The following is a 25,731-nucleotide window of genomic DNA, read 5'->3' on the forward strand; positions in this document are numbered from 1 at the left end:
GATATGCACAAAGGTTCCATTCGAGAGAGCCAGGTGCAGGTACTTACACCCCAGAAAATAGAATAGAATAGAAGCCTTTATTATTAATTATCTTATTAATTAATTCTTAACAAGTTGAAATTAAAACAAACGATGTAATCTATTAAAATAATTATTTATTGACATCCTTCGATTATGCTCATCATTCCTGTTAACTGCATAGACAGGTTCCTCTTCATCAGATGATGAATCATCATAAAAAACCTAGCTGGTGGTACAGCACAAGGTCTCTATTTTTTTAACATAATATATTATGCAGCTATGCCGTAGCCACTATAATGGGCTGCACTCTTCTTAGTTCTGTCCTTATTTTCATTGATATATTTCTGTATTTGAGTGATTGCAAAATTTCTGAAAACAAGGTTATTCAATTAAAGAGTTACGTATGTTACTTTGATATTAGATTGTTGCGCTGGGCCGGCAACCGGCAGGTAGCCGGTAGTGGCTGGATAAGGAAGGCCGAGGGCACAGTGTTGTTTCGCTCCTTGGAAGAGCCCATGGCTAGAAGTGGACGCTTATTTGGTGGTGAAGATGATCATTACACCTACAACATAATAATAGGTGCACTTACTTCGTCGTTGGAGGCAGTAAGAAAGGTTCTAGTTTTAAAGCCAACACACGAGCCACATTTTTGAGACCTGGAACCTGCAAATCTATCAGTTCTCTGAAAGTACACCTTTCTCTTCATATTTCGTAAGTTCCGTACTTACTCCACCTCAATCTCAATTTCCGAGGAACTTGTTTCAAGCGCTATTTCACGTAGAATCTACATTATAAGAATTATTTAATATTAATATTTGTACGTAATACTGTTACTTTGAGGTTATACAACGCGTTTGACAGCTACCTGACTTTAACAAAAGCAGTAACCGGCCAACATGGAGTGGTTATGGTTATCGTTAAAGTTATGACGTCATTTTAACCATAGTTGAATGGTGCAACCAATTTTTCGCTTAACCGATGCTTTGACAGAAGATGTGACGTTTGTAATAGTTAAAGTTAAATGGTGCAACGCACCCTTAGGGCCTGTTCCACAATGTCTGATTAAAGTTTCAGGTAAGCTACTTGACACGTAAGTTTCCAATAAACTCAACAATTGCGTTCCACAATGTCTGAATAGGGCTAACCAACACGTACAGTCGTTTGCAATAGAAACCAACAATAATGTAAACAAACCAAATTGTCACGATTACTCCGTAATCACATACATTTGACGATCAAATATGAACATAGTCTGATTTCAACGAACGCACCATTGTTTTCACATTATCTTCAACACGATTTAACTTGTATTTATAAGTTAAATTTGTTAAAACATTTGTAGCGTAAAAATTTCGAAGTATTTGACAAGCTGTCATCTTAGTTTTTTACTCATCGAACTCTATAAGTCATTGAAAAGTTAGTGTTGTTCGTTATCTTTTATATTAAATTTAATAAATTATTAAAAAAAAAAAACACGCACTCACGCCTTGTACTAATGTACTCCCTTGCGGGTTAGGCAGAGGTGCGTTGCTGCACCCACTTTTCGCCAGAGTGTATGTTAGTCCCAATGTAATAGGGGGCGAGCCTATTGCCATTTTACGGGCACATCCAAGACCCGAGAACAAATATCTGTGTTTAAACAAATATCTGCCCCAGCCGGGAATCGAACCCGGGACCATCGGCTCAGTAGTCAGGGTCACTAACCACTACGCCATTCGGCCGTCAAAATTATTTTAATTTAATATTATTTGAATAGGTACAATATTTTTTTTTTCAAGAGCTTAATACAATTAACCAAAAAGGATTGTATCCTAAGCCATAAAAATAATGGTTAGTTTTTAAAAATTGACAATTAAAATTGTCATTCACAGTCATTCACTGTTGTGTGGGTTCGCTGTGCATTAGTGTTTTCTGTTTCCGTTTTCTGTTTCCGATTTCTACGTTTTTGCATTCTCATTTTGGACTTTTGTTTTGCTTTACGATTTGGCTGGACATATTTTTCTTGGAACGACGACCTTTGCACGGCATCACGGACTTTGATATAGCATACGATTGGTATTATTTCTCAAGGAGTAATCAGGAGGTAAGAATGATTTAGATCTATTACCTACAACGGAAATCTATTAGACGCACTTTAATATTGTATTGCCCTCGTAACAAATTATTTGAATAGATCACAATTACTGAAATGTATGTGTGTACAATTATATTTGTTTTTAAGATTATACCTAATGAGCGAGCCGCAGCCAGGTGCGTCGGGGACTGCTCCGCCGGCGCCGCCGCCGGTCAAAAAACGAAAATTGGCTGTTAAAAAACAGTTATCGCAAAGGGAGAAAAAAATTTTGGTGAATATTTATAATCACTTGGAGAAAACCTCTCCTACATACCCATCAAAAATGGAATTATATAAAACCACCTCAAAAATAATGGACGTCTCAGAATATATTGTTCGTGACGTAATGAAACATTACACACAAAATCAAGAAGTACCCCAGCCTAAGGTATTTATAATATTAACTTAGCCAGCCTTTTTTTTATCTTTTGAGCTTTACTTTATGTTATGATTTGTGCCATTTAATATTCTCAGTCTGTTTTTTAGGAGAGACCTGCAAATCGAGCCATAATTGATAAGTTAGATGATTTTATCTTATCTGCAATAAGAAGAAAGGTTCATAAATTTTACTATGATGGGGAATTGCCAACCATTGCCAAAATTTTTACAGCAGTCAATGAAGATGACAGCCTACCAAATTTTACATTCGGTACAATGTATAGAATATTGAAGAAATTAAACTTCACATACTGCAAGCGATCAAGAAAAAGCATTTTGCTAGATAGACCTGACTTACAAATTTGGAGGGTGAATTATTTGTTGAAAATCAATGAATACAGAGAGCAAAATAAAAAGATTTATTATTTGGATGAAACATGGCTTAATGAGGGTGAGAGCTTTTTATTTATTTAAATGCTTAATTTTTTTTTGTGTTCCGCAGGTTGCTTAAAAACATTGGTTTGAGATAATGGTGATAGATAAGATACTTATTCCACACATTATTTTAAATTGTGATAGGTTACAGGTTTGCTTAATTTTAAATATAAACAATGTTTTTATTGACATAATTATGTATTTAAAACATTTTTTTAACTTAGGGCACACCTGCAATTATGTGTGGATGGATAATGACATCAAGAGTAGTAGACAGGCATTCTTGAGAGGCCTTTCAAGTGGCTTAAAAAATCCTCAGAAAGGAAAGAGGCTGATTATCACACATATAGGGAATGAAGATGGTTTTTTAGAAGGCGCAGATTGGGTTTTTGAAGCAAAAAAGTCAGATGGCGATTATCACGGGGAAATGGATGCTCATAATTTTGAGAAATGGTAAGGTTTCATTTGTGTATTTTTGTATAAGTATTTATGATAACACTATATAAAATTAATTTTATTAAATATAAAATTACATTATGACAGAAAATTATCTTTTTTGTTTCAGGTTTAAGATGGTTTTAGACAAAATTCAGCCGGGATCTGTAATTGTAATGGATAATGCTCCATACCATTCTCGCCAACTCGAACGAGTGCCCAACATGAGCTGGAGGAAGGATGCTATACAAGAATGGTTACGAAGCAAAAATATAGCTTTCGAAACAAGGGAAATAAAAGCACAGTTACTCACAAAATTTGATCAAAAAAAATATGTTTTAAAATACGTTGACGAGCTCGCCGCATCGAAAGGAGTAACTGTGCTTCGCCTTCCTCCCTACCACTGCGAACTCAACCCAATTGAGCTCATTTGGGCACAGGTTAAGTCTTATGTTGGGAGAAATAATAAATCTTTTAAAATGGCGGAAATAAAAACTTTATTAAACGAAGGGTTTGCGAGAATCGGAGCCGAACAATGGTCGAAATGCGTAAATCACGTCCTAAAGGAAGAGGAAGAACTGAAAAAGCTCGACGGCATTTTAGACACAACAAGCGATGACACAGTGGTTCCATTAATAATTGCAGTCACCGGCGACACTTCTGATAGTGATGATGACGAAGACGAAGATTTAAATTTGTAAATAAATAAACACTTTTTTATATATAATCAGTTTTATTTTATAGTCTATGGCTTATATATTTAATCTATTTAGTCAGTTTTATTTTAGTACCTATCCTACTATGGGCCATAGTCTATGACTTAAAATTAAAATAATTAGAAAAATTTAATTAGAACACTATGACATCACTATGGGCATAAACAATACGCTGTCAATGTCAGTCCTCCATATTTGTTTACATGATTGTTGGTTTCTATTGCAAACGACTGTAAAGTCACTTGTATCTTATAGGTCGGATGAAGTGGCGATTAGGAAAGTTACCTGTCAGTTTTCCGCCATTTTTCTACTTTTCAGTTTGACAAATCTTACACAAATAATAATTCAAGGTGGTGAATTAAGATATTTTCGATAAAAATGGAAGTTTTTGATTTGATAGAGGACGAATTTGACGAATTTTATGATCGTCTGATGGGACCACACCGGAATCCCGTCTACAGAACCAGATCAAATTATATGGAGTTGTTACATTGACATATATATTACTAGCGTAAGGACAGGGCCTCCCACTCAAAAAAATGGCACCCGCGCGTTGGCCCTAAAATCGTAATTTTAGGGCCAACGCTCCTCAGTCGACAGTTGTCTGTGGCCGAGAGATGGTCTTGTGAATCTTGTGATAAATATGTAGTTGTGTTGTGAAACGCTGCAAAAACCATTATACGAAGGTCAAAAAGAAACATCGAATATCGTATCATCGGTAATTACCATTAAATTAAGTAATAAACACATTATAAAGTGATAATTATTTTACTACCAAAGTCTACAATGGCCGCGCGCTGTAACCTTGTGCGGACGTCATTTTTTGTTGACTATCCCCCGAGAACATTTTCTTGTTGCACACACTTACGTTTTGGAGCGTGATTTTTAGTCCATTTGTACGGGACGCTCTACAGGTCTACAGCCCAAAACAGTTTTAATTTTAGTAGTTGGATTTGTCTTAAATTATTGATATGGCGCCTGCAATTAATAAAACAATGTCCGGGATGGTAAATTATTAACGCACGTACAAGGTTACGTCGTCAAGATAGTTGCTAGGCACTGACATAGTTCAAACAAATTATGACAGATAACAGTTATTTTGCTTGTATGAAGAAGGTTTGAGTAAAATGTTCTGGAGGGCCTATCCTTCCTTTTGAAATCATTGAGTTGTGAGATGATGTCGATTTTAGGATGCGGTTCCGGCTCACAAAAGAAGCTGTACATTATATTTATTCATTGATAGAACATGAAATATCTACAAATACAGAAAGGTAACAGTACAAACCTGCTCGTTTTTCTATTTATTATTACTCTGGGTTAACCCATAAAACAATAATTATGCACTACTTTATTTCAGAAATCAGGCTATTACGCCTATGTGTCGTCTGCTGTTGACAATGAGATATTATGCAACTGGTAGTTTTCTCACTGTAGTGGGCACTTCACTGGTGTGAGCAAGACATCGGCTAGTCGAATCGTAAAGACTGTATCGGAAGCAATTGCTAGACTGCGACCGCAATAAATACAATTTCCAAGGGACAACATTCAAAAACAGCAAGAATTTTTTGACATAGCGCGATTCCCAAAACTAATTGGTGCCATTGATTGCACTCATGTAGCTATTAAATCGCCAGGTAAGAATCTCACATTATAATGTATATATTCAGAGGACAGACTGTTGTGGCACTCACTGGTAGAGGCCTACGAGTATTTCTGGGAGTCCACCGGCAGTAGATGATTATGAAAATGAATGAGGTGCCTAGCTAGCTATACATGTAATAAATTATCTCATCCCTTGCTTATTTCAAATTATACATTACTCTTTTTTTGTTTTCAGGTGGTGACATTACAGAGAACTATAGAGACAGAAAATCTAACTTTTCATTTAATGTCCAAACTGTAGTTGATGCAAAACTTAAAATAATGGATATTGTGGCCAGGTGGCCAGGAGCAGTCCATGACCAGACCATATTTAACAATTCTCATATCAAACAGAGGCTAATAAACAAAGAATTTGGTGATTGTGTGATTGTGGGAGACAAGGGCTATGAGAACACTGCATACCTCCTAACGCCAGTGCAAAACCCAATTACACCTGCTGAACATTTATTTAATGAGGCACAAATAAGAAGTAGAAATGTGGTAGAGCGAACTTATGGGACTGGAACTATCAAAAAAATTTATTCTGCATGTGTCACGGGTTCAATCAGTGATAGTGGCATGTGCAGTATTGCACAATATAGCTATTGATATGCGAGATGAGCTATTTCAAGATAATATACCACCTGATGTTGACGACAATGAACAAATAGCTACTCCTCTAAACATGCAGGACACTAATGTGAGAAATAGGTTGATTAATAACTACTTTGTGTCATTGTTAAGATAAGTAATACATGTAATTTAAATAAACCTTTAACCATTTTAATATTTTTTTATTTAATTATAATATTTTCAACCATAATATTTTTTTTCTAGAGCTTAGATTTCACGTTTATGTTCTCTTTCCTCATCTTCAAATTTTAGTTTTCGCTGTCTATCTTCTTCTTCAAATGTCCACCTTTTTTATTTTCTTCCATTTCTTTCATTTTAAGTTTTAACTCTTCTTCTAAAATTTTTTTTTTTAATATAATTTGCTACCTCTAATTTTGCTTCTGCTAATTTTTCAAATGGCCTTTTAGGTTTTGATTTAGATAGGGCAGCAGCCTTACTCCCAGCGATGAGTGGCTGAATCGATTTCAACAAAATCGCTAATATCGTACTCCCACCGCACATTTTTGCGGCTCATTGTGTTATGACGTCACGCAAACCGTTCAGTGAAAATTATAGCGTTACTAAGCTAGAAATTCGCACCACGAGCTCATCATGAGCTCATCACACAGAGTAGATTATATGTCAAAGTTGCGACTCAACGCCTCTTTGAAAAAAGTTCCTATTCTTGCAACGCAAAGCCATTACAATGGCTAATTTTTCCTATTTTTGTAAGAAAAAGAGCCTGTAATTACACCCACAAAGTGATGTGAAAGTAGTTACTGAGGATACGTGAGGATTGCAAACCAGTCTCCCTGGATATTTTAAAGCATATTTAAAGGAGTTGACGGACAATTTGATTGAAGACTTTAGCTTCATGAAACTAGCTGATTTGAGCGTAACAAATAAGGTGAGTATCCACGAACATAATAGAGGTACATGTAAAAGTTTCTTCAACTAAAGGCGATGATCCATTCGCGAGCAAAACCTCCAATAACCTCTAAGTCCGCGGTCTAAAAAACCTCCAACGATGTTACAAAAAGCACGCCACGACTTTGCCAATGATGAAAGTAGACTGTTTGGTTCGCTAATGGATCACCAACGAGATTCGACAAGCCAACAATCTATACCGTCGCCTCGCCAATGGATGACCGCCTTAACTCTCATGTTCTTAAGGCATGAAGAAGAAGCCTTAAAGAAAATATCCTTCAAAACAAAGACAAACCTTCTTTTACCATTGTTGTAGTCCTATGGCACCCCAGAGGTGTCATAAAATCTGCCACCTATCTTTGTTTAAACCACCTATGTTTGGTCTCGCTCCAGCTAAGTCCAGTGGCTAACAATATATACCTACTAATAATAATAAGATAAACCTTCCTATACTATCATAATGTCTGTAACCTAAACCCCATGATACTAACCAGAATTTTTGGTATTTGTAGGTTTTTACTGCGTTGCAACTGGCTCCAGACTGGAATTTATAACCAAGACTAAATATTCAAGTGCCTATGTGAAGTACTTAACAACAAGTTGTATTAAGATCTTATGAAGTTAATACCTACATAAGAAACTAAATTGGCATATCATTCTGCTACTGAGTAAGTCACTTAAGCTGATTTCAATTTATTTGTAGCAAAAAATATATGAAATACTACCCTAGCACAAACACTTTAATTTTATGATGCACTGAAAGTAAGAAAAATAATTTACTTGGCTTGCTTATCTAGATTCTATATCTATAAAATATTATTTGATTCATCTGTTTTCTAAGTACCTTAGGATTAAACTGTAGTGCTGCGGTGGGTATCTTTTGTAGTTAAAAAAATATACCTATGCTGGCTCAATCTCCACCTACTACAGAAACAAGACTATCTATTCTTGGACCAACAGAACGCCTATCTCAGCTATTGGAACACCCAGGCTTGCTGCTCCATTTTACTCGAGAGCTAGGCTGGCTGAGCTAAAATTAAGGAGATATGTACAAAGGTTCCACTCAAGAGAGCCACGTACAGGAGCTTCGCCACCTCTCAGAATAGAATAGAATAGAAAATCTACTAAATAAAGTTGTATCAATACCTTGATAGTACAGTCAGCAATAGATATTTATGCCACCACAGCAACAAAAATTTAATCCTCATGGGTGGAATAATAATATTTTATCAATACTTACTAACTTAAGTATTACTTACCTTAATATTAGTTATCCTTATTTTTCATGTTACATAAATATTACCTATCAATTGTCATAATATCTAAGGGCTTGCGTTGGGGTGGCATACATATCTCTTTGGCTGACTGTACAATATATTATTATTATATCCTAACCTATAGAATTACTATTAATCTATATTTCTATCTTATTTCAGATAATCAGAGAGCAGTTTTTTAGCTAATAGAAGAGAAGCTTATGCTTGATATTTCAGAACACTGATAATAATTGTGATGTGATTTAATATATGATACTTAATAAACACAAAATACAGCAAAAACCATGTTTCATTTCATTATTTACCTGTTGATGTTGCACTTGACTAAGAGGTCATTCATGATACTATTGCTTTATAAAGGCTTGATAGGAAGTATTCCTTCTTAAGAGTCCGGCAATGATAACATTGCAACATGGAAGAAATTGTATAAGTAACATTGTAAGTTGTACTTTTAATATATGGATACCTACCATATCCTCCTCATTCGTTAGCAGACTTGAGGCCCTGTATACTAACTTTTACCTGTTGCAATGTAATACCCTTGTAATCACCTACTGAGTAGAGTGGCAAGACAGTACTCTTGGCCGATATTAAACCATTCCGTGGATCACAATAACAGAGTGCTCAGCGGAGGACACTGTCTCGGGCCGCTCTACTTGGTGGTGTAATCAGGGTGTTAGCATTATCTGCTTTATGAAGATTAGGTAGATACATTTTTTATGTTTAAAGCAGGGTTTACTTACATGATAACATTGTGTTTTTAACATAAGCAGACACTTGGTCCATGCATAATGTTACAACTCTTATTACTAGTTATTACTGCTTTTTCTTAGAACTGCTTTAAACATAAAGAATAAAAAATAAAACAGCCGCATTCAACTTTTAATATGATTAATACATTACGAGTAATCGTTTATAGAGTTTACAATGCATGAGTCTAATAAGTACATACCTAAACTATGATCACTTACGACTTACGAACTTTTGGATTTCGATATGATTATGGAATTGTATTAAGTATGTGGTTGAAAGCACGATCTTAGAGTATGGGTTTGCACTTATTATTCAGAAATATTATCACGGTACGATATTGTCAGTATTTCACTGTAATTGTAGGTTATGTTGAGTATTTTTTCAATAAATTTCCGCCTTGAGTTAAAACTTTCACAAGATATTTCCTTGGCTATACGGTGACACGCAACGTCTTCTTCTTCTTTCTGTAAACAATGATTGATAGTTTAATATCTATAACTTTGTAACAAATTATCGTAATATTTTATCGGTCTATTTTATAAATCGAGTCGATCTGAGTCTGCAACTTAACCACTCCATCAGAATACTATACTTACATCATATTATTATGTATTTAGTGCACAAATATCTATTTAAATAAGGAAATTCCATTTGTAATTTTGTTTTATCATTGTTATTGTATGTTGTATGAATGAAGTGGAGGGAGTGTTTTCACAGGTTCACAGAGTATTTTGATTTTTAGTTTGAATGCGTTCAAAAGCCCCTAATTTCATATTTTAACGTTTACAACGTTAAGTTTTTGTGAATAATAAGTAAAAAATGGCATGAGTGATGACTTTAAACTATTGTTTAATAAGTATTTTAATTAATATTTTACTAACATTGAAAACATAAAAACATAATATGGACTGATGATTACCGGATTTCTTATTTCAAGCTTCGCTAGTACTTCGAACGCACACCAATTTTTTCCTTGTCAGAGCGAGAAAAAACACAAGATCTTATACAATTTTATAGAGCGACATCTCTTTCTTTCACCTCTATTGAAATACGATCGCAACATCGGCCTGATATCGGCTTACTTCGGCTACCGTTTCAAAAATAATCACTAGTCGTTTCTTGATACATTTTCTACGTTGTCCCTGGTCCGCGGCTCAGTCAAAACCGAGGTGGTGGTACCAACTGAATCGGCCTAAATTTTTCAACTGAGTTTTAATTGGCTTTTTTGGATAGCGACTATTAATCGCTGGGAGTAAGGCTGCAGGATGTTTTTTTGATCGCAGGGATGTTGGCTTCCACTGTGACCATTTTTTGTCCCCTTCAAAAGACTTGTCAGCCACATTTTCCTTTGTTGGGACTTGGGATGGGTTTAATTGGTTCCCGCATAGTGTTTGTTTTGGAAAAATTGATGTTGGGGATTCTGGAATCTTCGAATTGTTGTTGTAGGTTAGTCTGGTCCATACTTTCAATGTTTTCAGTATAAGCATTTTTTTCCTCTGTGTCATAATAATTAGTACCGGTTGTGTAATAACTGCAAATAAACCATAATGTGAGATGAATATAAATAATTGCAATGCAGATACATTATATGATACATGAATACAATTGGCTCTTACCAACAGTTACCACATGGTCGGCATCAAAGTCACTCTTCATGCCATCAACAGACAACAAAATCATGTCCTTTATTTTAAGCTCAGTGTCTGTGAGTGGTACAGCGGTACTTGTTCCTCCTCCAGTGCGGTATGTTTCAGCACGAATACAAGCTGATTTTTTTCGAGTCTCTCTCTTGAGGCCTTCATATTTTGTTTTAAGGTTTTTAGCGGAACGATAGGTAGCTCCACTAGTGGCATTGAACTTTGCTTCGATTATTTTCCAGCAGGACTCTTTCTCCTGCCAAGTAACTGCATCGCTTTTTTTGTTTTCAAGAACATTTTTATTTTCTTGTATTATGTTTATTAACATATCCATTTCATCTCTCGAAAAATTAACACTTCTCTCACGTTAAACTACTTTTTTAGACATCTTACACAATCAGTGAACGCAAATAAACTTTATTTACTTAAGAAATTTATGTTCTCACAAAAGACAAGAAAATTATTGAAATCAAACACCTTTGACATTTGACTTAAACGTTTCATAAACACACAAAGAGGATTATCATAGAAACATACCATTTTCTGGTATAAAAATGTAAAGATGGCATTATACAATAATAAAAAAATTCGTATAGCCGATATTAATAAAGATTATATTATTGCAATATACTGTTTTCCTACTTAAAAATTCTTAAAAGGCTTTTATTCCTAATTAAATAGTTTCATTCCATATTTTCATACCAAAATGGTCCGTGGATCGAAATGTCAAAAAGCGACGTTGCCGCTTTGACTTCCCTGTAAAGCCCCAGGTAACTACGTAACAGGTAAATGTATGAGCATTTTTTTGGTAAAACGCAAAAGTATTTAACAGAAGGTTTAATCTCCTTGGTATTTTAAATGACATTGTGGAACAAACCCTTATAATTTTTTTGTTTATCATTAATCAACATTTTAACTAAAATTTTCAAAAGTATAGGTCACAGGAAAACCATATCGTACACTGTTAAAACACTTAAAACTTATAACAATAGAAACATAACCATACAGTATGTACAATTGTACATGCTTTTTTATATTAATCAAAATGACAAAAACTTAAAACAAAAAAAAACACATTGGTACCTCAATCAACATAGGTAGAAATAATATTATAATCAATGTCTGTTTGTTATTTATTGAAATATTGTGCAATTTCTTTCTGCATGAAGGGGATGACTCGTGGATGTGAAGGAAACCGCGTGTTGGTAATACTGGATACTAGTTTATTGTTGCTTGTACAGCGAGGTCCCGTGGAAAGAGGCCGAGACTCCGCCTGTAGCGGCTTATATGCTACCACCACCCCCGACACTGCGCCATCTAGCAGGATGTATAGGAACTTAATAGTGTAGTAATGCTTAATAATCGATCTATGCAAGTAGCCTGCGAGATAACGCTGTGTTTACATAGGAAACTAAGTAGTTAAACCTTCAAATTTATAGATGGCGCTAATATATTGTTAACACAGTTAACACTGCACATTTACCCCATCACGGACCGCTGATGCTAGGTCCCCTAAAGCCCGTGCTGTCAGCAGCTCAGCCTCGACCCTCTTTTCTTTTATCGCCGTCATCCTATTGACTTCTAGGTCGACTTGGTTGCTGCGGCTGGATCGGCGCTCTGAGGTGCGAGGGGGATTAGCTGAGCCCAATGACTGCTCAGGGTGCTGCACCTCGACAACAATGTAGTCAGGGTGTCTGCACCTCGCCTATAATGGGGCTGAGGATTGGCCTCGACGTTAACTGGTCCTGCCATTGACCAAAGCATGATGCAGTCTGAAAAAAAAATCAAATACACTATTAGTTACTTACATTAAAACAAAAAGGTGACACTAAGTATAACGTGAATAGTGGCCAAAGCATCTGGCTCGTGGTCAACTTATAGTCTAAAAAAATTAATTTACATGAGTTCATACATAAACAAAACACACAAAAGATGGCACATAGCATAATTAAACATTATTATTCACCTCCTGAGTGGCAAATGGCTTGATTACCAAGTGCTGATCACCGGTGGCAAATTTTTCACCGCCCATGACCGCCACGGGTCGCTAGGGCCGCCGCCAGTTCGCCTCATTGACGCCGAACTCCTTGCGCATATGCGTTTTAGATAACATTTGTTTTCGGTCCAGGAAGCCGATTCTCATTTCAATAGACAATTTCAATTTCCCTATACGCTTTGAAACCATTCAAGACAATTTGCTAACGGGAAAAGGCGATGGGTGGCTAAAATCTGTATTCTGGAGCACCGTAAACTTCGAAGCCGCACGGAAATTCGACCGACCGACCGAAATGCGACCAAAAAAAAAAAAAGTTTACTCTGTGAATACTACGTTCCATTTCATCGATTATAATCTACAACCAACAACAACGGCAGGCCGCACACCAGGCATACATTTGTGTTTTACGGTATTTACGTCGCCACAATCGTTGCGCTACAATTGTATGCACATACAAATGTATTGTATATCACATCAGAAGCACAGTTGTAGCGTGGCACCGCTTTAAGAATTTCGACATCATCGTCTGATGACGAAGATTTCTTGATGTGGCGATTGAGAAAATAAAGACGTTATTGGGTTCATCCATTTAATCAAGACTGCACATTGTACGGGAATTTCAAATTTTGCGAATCTTTGTCCAAATAATTTCTGTAATCCGTCTGTTAGTATAATCATTGAGCGTGTGATTGTATAATACAGGGTTTTTTTCAACCTCTACAATAAACTTAACGTAAAATTCAATGTTGTCTTTCATATTTGCAAACCAACGCGGCACAAAAAACGAACGTGTTCGGCCCGGGTCTCCTATTTACTCCGTAGGTCGCGTCAAGTGTCACCGCCGTAGGCCGCGTCACGATACTCACTACGTCTACGCGCCAACGTCGGCGTGTGAGGGAGACCGCATCAGTACATTTCTATAGTGAGCATCGTGACGCGGCCTACGGCGTGACGCTGGTCGCGACCTACGGCGTAAATAGGAGACCAAGGCCTTCCATCTTGAATTCGTGTGGCGCGGACAACGTCTCGCCACAAAGTGCGCCCGCCACAAATGTTTCCTCGGTGTGTGTTTCCTCGGTATGCGTGCTCACGTACAAAATGTTTGGGTGCGTTAAAAATGTTGCGTTTCAAATGTGGCGCCACAATTATCGCGTTACAAATGTATGCCTGGTGTGCGGCCTGGCTAAATCGATATTAGAGAAGTATTTTTTTATTTTTATTTTATGTTTATTCAGGAAACTAACAGCGCTTATAAAACATATGTGACTTAAGATAATTAATAGTGTACAAGGCCAATAATAAGTTCCCACATTATTAACTAATAACAAGTAGTAAACGAAACAAAACAAAGTTATACATTTTAAATACTGACTAACAAAGTGACAAAATACCATTCGTAGTTCTACATTATTTTGATGGAAGAAAATCTCAACTAAGAATTAACTGTAAGTAGAATGAAAAGATAACTATTCGTATTTAATTATTGTTGCAAAGTATTTCACTGGTTCCATACATTCGGCTAGTGTATGTTAAAAATATTGCCTTGACAAAAACAAGATTTTGATTAATAATTACTTATAAGTATTGCTTTCGAAGAGGCACTGTGTGTATCCATATTTATAAATACCTACCTATATGTATAGGAACATACCTTCCATAACTTTCTGACAAGTCAGGAATAATAAGGAAGTACTTAAGTCTTATGTATACTTATACCTTTCTTTTTAGTATATCTACTACCTAGAAATCTATGCATTATAAATTTATAGATTCAAATATTTATCTACTGATATACTCATCAGTAGCTTATGGGTCACAGTTGGTTTTCTCTCCACCATGCGATAATAAACACATCTCACAATGTTTAACTAGGTTTCAGATAGGCTCAGACTACATAATAGACGCATTTTTCCTGAAATAAAAATGACATATTATGTATCTAGCCTATCTGAAACCTAGTCATTTCTGCATGGTGATATTACAACTGAGGCGCGCGGGCGACTCACTCTATTTATATAGGCACCCGCACCTTGCAAATTAAAGGTGGAGAGAAAAATGGACTTTATTTAACTGTCACTTATGATGCCGAACACGGAGAAAGTCGAAACGCCATATCTCACAATGTTTAACTAGGTTTCAGATAGGCTAGATACATAATATGTCATTTTTATTTCAGGAAAAATGCGTCTATTATTAATAGTAGCTGAGGTAGAATTACTTTAAAGTAAGTATATTAATTAGCAAATATTTACATACTTATACAGGGCAAAGATTCAACAAAAACGTTACTTATTCCTTACTTAAACAGATTAAATACAATTATAGTCATTTATATACATTTGAAAAAGTGGTTACACCATTCAACCATGCCTCCAAAATCTGTAAGAATGTGTAATGTTCAAAACATGAGTTGGTAAAATTTACAAAGTTGTTTGTCTCATATAAACCACTTAATGTTAACGTCAACATAAGTAAATAAATACACAGGTGGCTGGTGACCGTTGGGGTAAGTATACACGAGTTTACGGGTGGAGTCCACGTACAGGCAAGCGTAGCGTGGGACTTTCGTCGACCCGTTGGACGGTAGCCGCAAGTGGTGGGATGAGAAAGGACAAGGCCTTAACAACAAAAACCAATGAATGGGTCCAATTATCATTTTTTAAGGCCTTTTTGAAATGATGTTTTTGCCATTATTTGGTATTTCTCGTTAAGGTCGTCGATATCACTTTTTCCATATAAAATTCTATTAATTAGTTTACAATTATTGTAAATAAAGAATCGACAAACAGCATTTATTAGGAATTGAATCAGCTTCTCCTTATGATTCTCACCATCAGATAATTCATTAAAATCTACTAATGTGTAAATCACTGAAGATATATATTGTTTTAAATTATTCTTTTCTAAGTTTCTTTTTAATAAAACCATTGCTACATCCTGCATATTTGATATCAAAGTGACGACTGAGTCACTTGGGCTGCAAAGCCAACGACGACCTGCATATTCTCTGTACCTGATGTACTCCGTTTCTTCACCTGCCAATAACGTATCGTGGCATGTTTTACATGTTTTGTAAATCTTTTTCGATTTTTTGATAAAGTATCCACTTACATATTGTAAGGGAGCCAATATTTTAGGATCCTTCTTTGATTCCATTGACTCTAGTTCTATGGATAAAATATCAGTCAAAAGCACTTCACATGATGAGACGTCATTGCCTTTGCAGTCTTCATCAATCAAGTTTATAAGTGCTTCTCCTAAATCTTTTTCACAATTCCCTCCCGGGGCGTGGACACTGGTCAGGCAGGCTATTGATTAAAAAGGTCGTAAATGCTGACTCAAACCGCTCCGGGGTCGAGTTGGTGTTGCGGCATCCGTGGGATATTATGGCACCAAAAAAAATTTCAATTGGGTCTTGGTTCAGGTGGCGCATCCAAATTGAGGTTACATTATGTTCCTCTTTCAATTTTTTTTAATAAAATCTCCATTCCTTCCAATGTCCACAACCAACTATTAATATTGTGGGTACCACTTCCTTTTTTCCTACAGCAGTAACCAAATTTCATAGTTTTTAATATTTTTCTTCCTTCGTCCCAAGTTTTGTGGTGAAGAGATGTTGGTGTTGCTGGACCTAAAAGCGGCTTTGCGAAACGCGTCTTTTGATTGAAGCTACCGTTGACTGAATCAAATAATTTATCAAATTATAATAATATATCTGCAGTCTAATTGCATTCTTCAGGGAGTATTTTCTTGTCTGAAAAAAAAGACGATAGTTATTATTGTAAGGTCAGTTATGAGATCTTCAATACAACTGATGTTTGTTTATAAAACAAAAGGCATCCTTATTGAGTTAAGTTATATAAAACAGATATAATTAAATAAGTACCTGCAAGGTATCCCATGTTCGATGCAACAGTTGCACTGAATATTTGACTTTCATTTTTCCAATTTTTTGGGGAAAAATGTGGTTGTCTGTCAATTTTGGTACAAGCCTCACACCTTTGTAGCCAGGATTTCCCCATGTAGCTGCTGCAAATGCTGCCATTTGGCAATTTTTTGTTGTCCGTCCATTTCATAAACAAGATTTTTTGTTAGGAGATTATTCCTTATCCCCTTTAAAAGATGTGGGGGGTCGTACAATGGGACTATCTAATTTCCATTAACAACAAAAATATTATCTTTTGGGCATTCACCTCTTCTCAAGTAATCACCTGTTGTCTCGTCTATCAGATATTTGATGGCTTGGCGATTATTTGTGCCTTGATCACAAACAGTAGCAACCACCTTAAATCCAGCTTCTTTAAAATTTATAATATTTTCTTTGACTAGGTGAGCAAGTTCAGGTCCCTTGGTTGCCCCTGATTAAAATGAATATGATATTGGCTGCTTATAATTTCTTTGTAGCCCTCGTATCATAAAAACTTGTGCATGATTTGCATTTTTTTTTTGTTTCCTCTCTGTTCGTTACAAATCCTGTTACACTATCCTTTCTTTCATTATATGTAACATTTGTTTTGAGGGACATCTCATCAAACATTAAAATACATAATTTGTCGTTTTCTTTCATTGTTTTGGATTTTGTCTTCAATTGGTCAAAAATGTTCTTATGATGCCAGGCTTGATGTTTGCTCTGGTCAATAGTTTTTTTAATGTATTTGGCGCAGGCAAAATCAAAGTTTTTCTTAAAAATCTATAAGCCTTAGGACTTTGTTTCATGATAGATAATGCCATAATCTTCTTTTTCATGCTAAAACGTCTTCCTTTTCCTTTTTTTTTGCTCCCGAATCTGTAGCATAAGCGGTATTTTTGCAGATGCTGGCAAATCATCCATAATTTTTATAAATGCTGGGTTTGTTGATATTTTCTTAGCTGCTTTTATTTGTCTAGCTTGAATGGAAATCTTCTTGCTCTTATTTAGTTTTCTTTTGGCAAGCTTTAATTTTGTAAATAACTCCAGCTCCGTTTGGCTCAATTTACCACATATCTTTGAGGTGTTAGCTGAAAATAAGATAATAATTAATTTATTAAAATGTTATAATAATTTGTTCTTAAGATACCTACTCATACAACCAAAATGTGAGAGGAGATGCCTCACACATGTCAAATCCTTGCCCATACCATAGATCAACTAGCTAGCCTGTAAGATTCAGAGTTTCTTTAGTTTATCCAGCCCCCCTAACATCATCAAGAAATGCCCATAATAAACTTACTTTTCAAAGCATTACCTATCTAAGTAGTAGGTGGTTGCAGTTGATATCAAGTAGTTTGTCGTTTACAAACCTGCAGTAAATGAACAGCCTGGAATACAGCACCTCTTGTACGACATGTTCACTACACATAATTATAAACACAACAAATACACGTCCTATCTCAAAATACTGGAGTCCTGTCTCAAATCACCATCACAACTGTGTTCACTGGTTTGAAGCAGAATACTCGACTCAACAGAACCGTAGCGTGAAAAATAACATGGAAGGCAGCAGAAAAAGCACAAAACGAAATGGAAAAATAATACGATGGTAACAATTTGTACAGGATCGATTGGTACTAATAAAACACAGATTTATATTTTGAACGTGCTCCTCGTGCAACGGTTCTGCGGAGAGTGGCGCGGGGAGCGCCTGCGCCCCGCGCCCCGCTCCGCCGCCCGCGTCACCAGCAACTCATTCATTTATTATACATTACATCTACCTTTTACAAAATAAAAATAAATTTAATCAAATTTCCTTCAAACACTTATTTTACTTAAACACTGTTAACATAATACTAAACTAAACTAATCGTAAGTAATTCTTTAATTAATTAATTGGTTTAATTTTAATTATATATTATAAATTTAATTATATTTAAATATATGTTATAATTTATGGTTTAATTTTAATTAATTGGTTGGCAATCTGAGACATCATGATTTAAATTTATTCACTTCTGACTGCGTTATCGACAGAGTTGTCATCCTCAGGACAAACTTTCCACTGACCCTCAATCCGTTTTAAATGCACTATGTTACGACGCAGAAGTTGTCCGTTGTCGTCGTTCTGGAGTTCTACATCACCACCATTCTTAGTGATGACTGTATGTGGTGTATCATTGAACGGCGCGGTCAGTTTGTTGTCTTTTGTCATGTTCTTCACATAGACCTTTTCACCGACTCCAATATCCGATTCTGTTGCGTGTCTCTTCCTATCTGCGTACTCCTTCCCTTTCTGTTTTTGTTCGGTATCGCGATCCCTGGTTTCCATGTCTGTGTCTGCGAATTCTACATCGATTATGGAGGGTAGCTTATCCCTAAATTGACGCTTGTAAAAGAGTTCTGCTGGAGGTTTCCCTGTGACAGAATGGGGGGTAGCATTATACATAGTCAGGTACTTAAGCAAATCATCTTGCTAATTAGATTTTTGAGATTGACTTATCCGCAAACGTTTTAATATATCACGGTTCTGTCTCTCAACCTCACCATTTTGCTGTGGCCAGTAAGGTATACTATGATACAACCGAATACCAAACTCATTGCAAAAACGCCCAAATTCTGCACTAGAAAACTGTGGCCCGTTATCAGCTGTAATACTGACTGGCGCTCCTAACCGCGAAAATATTTCTTTAAGCATATTTACCGTTTGCAATGTGTCAATAGTCTTAGTAACCTTAACTTCTTTGTAGCGGCTAAAATAGTCTACAATTACCAGGAGGTAATGTCCACTTGGTAACGGCCCCAAGTAATCTATGGCTACGTCAATCCAGGGCTGAGCTGGAAGTTCCCGCCTTCGCATGGGATTTGGGGGATTTGGCGCAGAAACCAAGGTGCAGCCTTTGCAGGACCGGACAAAGTGTTCGGCATCTTTGTCAATTTTGGGCCACCAAACCTTGGAACGTAATCGCGTTTTCATCGCCACAATTCCGGGGTGACCCTCATGAGCAGCTATCAGCACCTTTGACCTTAAGCTGGAAGGAATGACCACCTTATTGCCGCGCAAGAGAAGTTCATCTTGGAAACACAGTTCATGTTCGAAGATTTTATAATTTTGAACATTCTGATCCCAAACTTGATTGTATAGACCGTTCCTAACTAATGCTAGTTCTTGATCGTTCTCACAAACGCGCTTTAGCTCGCTTAATGAAAGTGCCGTAGGAAGAGACTCGTCCACTACCAAATTGACATAATTGTCATCATCAAACGGGCATGGTGATGGATCACCCGAACTCAACCTTGAAAGAGAATCGGCGATGTTTTTCTTACCGGGACTGTATATAATTTTGAAATTATATGACTGTAAACGCAAAACCCATCGTTCGATTCTCGCGCAGGGTCTAGAATTTGGTCCAAATATAACCTCCAATGGTTTATGATCACTAACTAGCTCGAAACTATCCTTCCCAAATAGATACATGTCAAAGTGTTCTACAGCCCAAACTAGAGCGAGAGCCTCTTTTTCTGTTTGGCAATATCGTTTTTCCCGGTCTGTGAGACTTTTATTGCCATACGCGATTATTCGCGGTCCATTTGCGTCGTGTTGGACAAGCACAGCTCCCAGACCAACCGGGCTAGCATCTGCAAAAACTTGTGTCCTATCAAGTGGATTATAATAGCCCAATGTCGTGATCTGAGTCATAGCCCTTTTTAATCCTTCAAATGCCTTAGCCTGACTATTTTTCCAGTAGGAAGTGATATCAGCACCCTTGCTAAGTTTTAATCTTAGTAGTTCACGTAATGGCTCAGTCCATGTCGCAAGGTTAGGGATCCACTTGCCTACGTAATTGACTAAACCCAAAAAACTCTGGACTTCTTCAATGACAACAGGTTCCCGAAAAGACTCTATGGTCTTGACATACTTGTCAAGAGGCTTGACACCGTCACATGTCAGTTGATGTCCAAGAAACTCTATTCTCTTTGCTCTTAACACACATTTGTCATCATTCAGTAGGACATCATTATCGTGTAAAACGTCTCGTCTCGTGTTCAGCCTCATTGCTTCCGAATACAACAATATCGTCAATAAAGTTGACCACACCTTCACAATGCAAAAGTAATCTTTCGAGGTTTTTTTGAAAGCATTCCGGAGCACAAGAGATGCCAAACATGAGACGTTTATACCGATATAGGCCATGACTACAAATGAAAGTTGTAATATACCTACTATCTTGGCTCAGCTCAAGCTGATTATTTTGCTTGTATGAAGAAGGTTTGAGTAAAATGTTCTGGAGGGCCTATCCTTCCTTTTGAAATCATTGAGTTGTTAGATGATGTCGATTTTAGGATGCGGTTCCGGCTCACAAAAGAAGCTGTACATTATATTTATTCATTGATAGAACATGAAATATCTACAAATACAGAAAGGTAACAGTACAAACCTGCTCGTTTTTCTATTTATTATTACTCTGGGTTAACCCATAAAACAATAATTATGCACTACTTTATTTCAGAAATCAGGCTATTACGCCTATGTGTCGTCTGCTGTTGACAATGAGATATTATGCAACTGGTAGTTTTCTCACTGTAGTGGGCACTTCACTGGTGTGAGCAAGACATCGGCTAGTCGAATCGTAAAGACTGTATCGGAAGCAATTGCTAGACTGCGACCGCAATTTATACAATTTCCAAGGGACAACATTCAAAAACAGCAAGAATTTTTTGACATAGCGCGATTCCCAAAAGTAATTGGTGCCATTGATTGCACTCATGTAGCTATTAAATCGCCAGGTAAGAATCTCACATTATAATGTATATATTCAGAGGACAGACTGTTGTGGCACTCACTGGTAGAGGCCTACGAGTATTTCTGGGAGTCCACCGGCAGTAGATGATTATGAAAATGAATGAGGTGCCTAGCTAGCTATACATGTAATAAATTATCTCATCCCTTGCTTATTTCAAATTATACATTACTCTTTTTTTGTTTTCAGGTGGTGACATTACAGAGAACTATAGAGACAGAAAATCTAACTTTTCATTTAATGTCCAAACTGTAGTTGATGCAAAACTTAAAATAATGGATATTGTGGCCAGGTGGCCAGGAGCAGTCCATGACCAGACCATATTTAACAATTCTCATATCAAACAGAGGCTAATAAACAAAGAATTTGGTGATTGTGTGATTGTGGGAGACAAGGGCTATGAGAACACTGCATACCTCCTAACGCCAGTGCAAAACCCAATTACACCTGCTGAACATTTATTTAATGAGGCACAAATAAGAAGTAGAAATGTGGTAGAGCGAACTTATGGGACTGGAACTATCAAAAAAATTTATTCTGCATGTGTCACGGGTTCAATCAGTGATAGTGGCATGTGCAGTATTGCACAATATAGCTATTGATATGCGAGATGAGCTATTTCAAGATAATATACCACCTGATGTTGACGACAATGAACAAATAGCTACTCCTCTAAACATGCAGGACACTAATGTGAGAAATAGGTTGATTAATAACTACTTTGTGTCATTGTTAAGATAAGTAATACATGTAATTTAAATAAACCTTTAACCATTTTAATATTTTTTTATTTAATTATAATATTTTCAACCATAATATTTTTTTTCTAGAGCTTAGATTTCACGTTTATGTTCTCTTTCCTCATCTTCAAATTTTAGTTTTCGCTGTCTATCTTCTTCTTCAAATGTCCACCTTTTTTATTTTCTTCCATTTCTTTCATTTTAAGTTTTAACTCTTCTTCTAAAATTTTTTTTTTTAATATAATTTGCTACCTCTAATTTTGCTTCTGCTAATTTTTCAAATGGCCTTTTAGGTTTTGATTTAGATAGGGCAGCAGCCTTACTCCCAGCGATGAGTGGCTGAATCGATTTCAACAAAATCGCTAATATCGTACTCCCACCGCACATTTTTGCGGCTCATTGTGTTATGACGTCACGCAAACCGTTCAGTGAAAATTATAGCGTTACTAAGCTAGAAATTCGCACCACGAGCTCATCATGAGCTCATCACACAGAGTAGATTATATGTCAAAGTTGCGACTCAACGCCTCTTTGAAAAAAGTTCCTATTCTTGCAACGCAAAGCCATTACAATGGCTAATTTTTCCTATTTTTGTAAGAAAAAGAGCCTGTAATTACACCCACAAAGTGATGTGAAAGTAGTTACTGAGGATACGTGAGGATTGCAAACCAGTCTCCCTGGATATTTTAAAGCATATTTAAAGGAGTTGACGGACAATTTGATTGAAGACTTTAGCTTCATGAAACTAGCTGATTTGAGCGTAACAAATAAGGTGAGTATCCACGAACATAATAGAGGTACATGTAAAAGTTTCTTCAACTAAAGGCGATGATCCATTCGCGAGCAAAACCTCCAATAACCTCTAAGTCCGCGGTCTAAAAAACCTCCAACGATGTTACAAAAAGCACGCCACGACTTTGCCAATGATGAAAGTAGACTGTTTGGTTCGCTAATGGATCACCAACGAGATTCGACAAGCCAACAATCTATACCGTCGCCTCGCCAATGGATGACCGCCTTAACTCTCATGTTCTTAAGGCATGAAGAAGAAGCCTTAAAGAAAATATCCTTCAAAACAAAGACAAACCTTCTTTTACCATTGTTGTAGTCCTATGGCACCCCAGAGGTGTCATAAAATCTGCCACCTATCTTTGTTTAAACCACCTACGTTTGGTCTCGCTCCAGCTAAGTCCAGTGGCTAACAATATATACCTACTAATAATAATAAGATAAACCTTCCTATACTATCATAATGTCTGTAACCTAAACCCCATGATACTAACCAGAATTTTTGGTATTTGTAGGTTTTTACTGCGTTGCAACTGGCTCCAGACTGGAATTTATAACCAAGACTAAATATTCAAGTGCCTATGTGAAGTACTTAACAACAAGTTGTATTAAGATCTTATGAAGTTAATACCTACATAAGAAACTAAATTGGCATATCATTCTGCTACTGAGTAAGTCACTTAAGCTGATTTCAATTTATTTGTAGCAAAAAATATATGAAATACTACCCTAGCACAAACACTTTAATTTTATGATGCACTGAAAGTAAGAAAAATAATTTACTTGGCTTGCTTATCTAGATTCTATATCTATAAAATATTATTTGATTCATCTGTTTTCTAAGTACCTTAGGATTAAACTGTAGTGCTGCGGTGGGTATCTTTTGTAGTTAAAAAAATATACCTATGCTGGCTCAATCTCCACCTACTACAGAAACAAGACTATCTATTCTTGGACCAACAGAACGCCTATCTCAGCTATTGGAACACCCAGGCTTGCTGCTCCATTTTACTCGAGAGCTAGGCTGGCTGAGCTAAAATTAAGGAGATATGTACAAAGGTTCCACTCAAGAGAGCCACGTACAGGAGCTTCGCCACCTCTCAGAATAGAATAGAATAGAAAATCTACTAAATAAAGTTGTATCAATACCTTGATAGTACAGTCAGCAATAGATATTTATGCCACCACAGCAACAAAAATTTAATCCTCATGGGTGGAATAATAATATTTTATCAATACTTACTAACTTAAGTATTACTTACCTTAATATTAGTTATCCTTATTTTTCATGTTACATAAATATTACCTATCAATTGTCATAATATCTAAGGGCTTGCGTTGGGGTGGCATACATATCTCTTTGGCTGACTGTACAATATATTATTATTATATCCTAACCTATAGAATTACTATTAATCTATATTTCTATCTTATTTCAGATAATCAGAGAGCAGTTTTTTAGCTAATAGAAGAGAAGCTTATGCTTGATATTTCAGAACACTGATAATAATTGTGATGTGATTTAATATATGATACTTAATAAACACAAAATACAGCAAAAACCATGTTTCATTTCATTATTTACCTGTTGATGTTGCACTTGACTAAGAGGTCATTCATGATACTATTGCTTTATAAAGGCTTGATAGGAAGTATTCCTTCTTAAGAGTCCGGCAATGATAACATTGCAACATGGAAGAAATTGTATAAGTAACATTGTAAGTTGTACTTTTAATATATGGATACCTACCATATCCTCCTCATTCGTTAGCAGACTTGAGGCCCTGTATACTAACTTTTACCTGTTGCAATGTAATACCCTTGTAATCACCTACTGAGTAGAGTGGCAAGACAGTACTCTTGGCCGATATTAAACCATTCCGTGGATCACAATAACAGAGTGCTCAGCGGAGGACACTGTCTCGGGCCGCTCTACTTGGTGGTGTAATCAGGGTGTTAGCATTATCTGCTTTATGAAGATTAGGTAGATACATTTTTTATGTTTAAAGCAGGGTTTACTTACATGATAACATTGTGTTTTTAACATAAGCAGACACTTGGTCCATGCATAATGTTACAACTCTTATTACTAGTTATTACTGCTTTTTCTTAGAACTGCTTTAAACATAAAGAATAAAAAATAAAACAGCCGCATTCAACTTTTAATATGATTAATACATTACGAGTAATCGTTTATAGAGTTTACAATGCATGAGTCTAATAAGTACATACCTAAACTATGATCACTTACGACTTACGAACTTTTGGATTTCGATATGATTATGGAATTGTATTAAGTATGTGGTTGAAAGCACGATCTTAGAGTATGGGTTTGCACTTATTATTCAGAAATATTATCACGGTACGATATTGTCAGTATTTCACTGTAATTGTAGGTTATGTTGAGTATTTTTTCAATAAATTTCCGCCTTGAGTTAAAACTTTCACAAGATATTTCCTTGGCTATACGGTGACACGCAACGTCTTCTTCTTCTTTCTGTAAACAATGATTGATAGTTTAATATCTATAACTTTGTAACAAATTATCG

General features: G+C 36.2%; 5 long non-coding RNA genes across 5 annotated transcripts; 2 read left to right on the top strand and 3 right to left on the bottom strand.

Annotated features, from left to right (window-relative positions):
• Positions 1-280: 280 nt before the first annotated feature.
• LOC125488790 lies at positions 281-804 on the bottom strand. Its single transcript, XR_007266509.1, has 2 exons — positions 611-804; positions 281-390 (listed from the first exon to the last, which is right to left on the bottom strand). It is a non-coding gene; the product is annotated as an uncharacterized LOC125488790 (long non-coding RNA).
• A 5,986-nt stretch (positions 805-6,790) lies between these two features.
• LOC125488787 lies at positions 6,791-9,012 on the top strand. Its single transcript, XR_007266505.1, has 3 exons — positions 6,791-7,258; positions 7,791-7,946; positions 8,715-9,012. It is a non-coding gene; the product is annotated as an uncharacterized LOC125488787 (long non-coding RNA).
• Positions 9,013-9,429: 417 nt separating this feature from the next.
• On the bottom strand, positions 9,430-10,159 carry LOC125488791. Its single transcript, XR_007266510.1, has 2 exons — positions 9,905-10,159; positions 9,430-9,772 (listed from the first exon to the last, which is right to left on the bottom strand). It is a non-coding gene; the product is annotated as an uncharacterized LOC125488791 (long non-coding RNA).
• Positions 10,160-16,603: 6,444 nt separating this feature from the next.
• On the bottom strand, positions 16,604-18,464 carry LOC119690803. Its single transcript, XR_007266512.1, has 2 exons — positions 16,828-18,464; positions 16,604-16,695 (listed from the first exon to the last, which is right to left on the bottom strand). It is a non-coding gene; the product is annotated as an uncharacterized LOC119690803 (long non-coding RNA).
• A 4,233-nt stretch (positions 18,465-22,697) lies between these two features.
• On the top strand, positions 22,698-24,919 carry LOC125488721. The gene is made up of 3 exons (XR_007266438.1): positions 22,698-23,165; positions 23,698-23,853; positions 24,622-24,919. It is a non-coding gene; the product is annotated as an uncharacterized LOC125488721 (long non-coding RNA).
• Positions 24,920-25,731: the final 812 nt, after the last annotated feature.

Source organism: Plutella xylostella, chromosome 7 (assembly GCF_932276165.1).
Source record: "Plutella xylostella chromosome 7, ilPluXylo3.1, whole genome shotgun sequence".
Lineage (NCBI taxonomy): Eukaryota > Metazoa > Arthropoda > Insecta > Lepidoptera > Plutellidae > Plutella > Plutella xylostella.